Raw genomic sequence first — 751 nt, forward strand, 5'->3', positions numbered from 1 at the left:
GGTCCAGTACGGGCGCGACACTGAGGGTTGCGATCCGTTGCCGGTCACAAAAAAAAAAAAGCCAAATAATGTATAATCAATTATGACTCAATAAAAATAAATAAAATAAAGACACACAGGCTCCATTTTACAAGGAAATGAGGCTCAGAAATAAGTGACTTGAACCTGGTTAGGAACTGGCAGAACCAAAATTTGTGCCCATAGCTGGCTCCATCTTGCACTGTTTCTCTCCTAAATTAATATTTTTTATACATTGCACTGTTACAACAATCTCTTGCTCTTTAAATCTGTTAATTTTATTTTCATAATATTCATTGCACACACGTTTGTTAAGTCTCAAGTAGGTCTCAGATCCTGGGAGGTATATATAATTGAGGCAATTAGATATCTGAATACCTGAAATAATATATGAAAAATTGACTCCCTGTTCTTAAAGAGCTGAGAGCTACTCTAACATCCATGGAAAATATTACAAAGGGGCATGACTAGTCTCTTAATTATTCAAAAATATTTCTTGATTCCTGCTCTGTGACATTGACCTTGGTTTGGGTTCCAAGGATAAGCAAGGAAGAAAAGTCTTCTCTCAAGGAACTGACAGTCTGATGAGCGGAACAGACAGCAAGCAAAGAAACAATAAGCTGAGCAGTTCAGAGCAGATCAGTGCCATAGAAGCAGTAAAGCAGGCAAATGTGATGGAACGTCCATTTCATCAAATCCTCACAACCCTCTGAGAGAGAGAGTATTATTATTC

Source organism: Galeopterus variegatus, unplaced genomic scaffold, assembly GCF_000696425.1.
Source record: "Galeopterus variegatus unplaced genomic scaffold, G_variegatus-3.0.2 Scaffold2375, whole genome shotgun sequence".
NCBI classification, from domain to species: domain Eukaryota; kingdom Metazoa; phylum Chordata; class Mammalia; order Dermoptera; family Cynocephalidae; genus Galeopterus; species Galeopterus variegatus.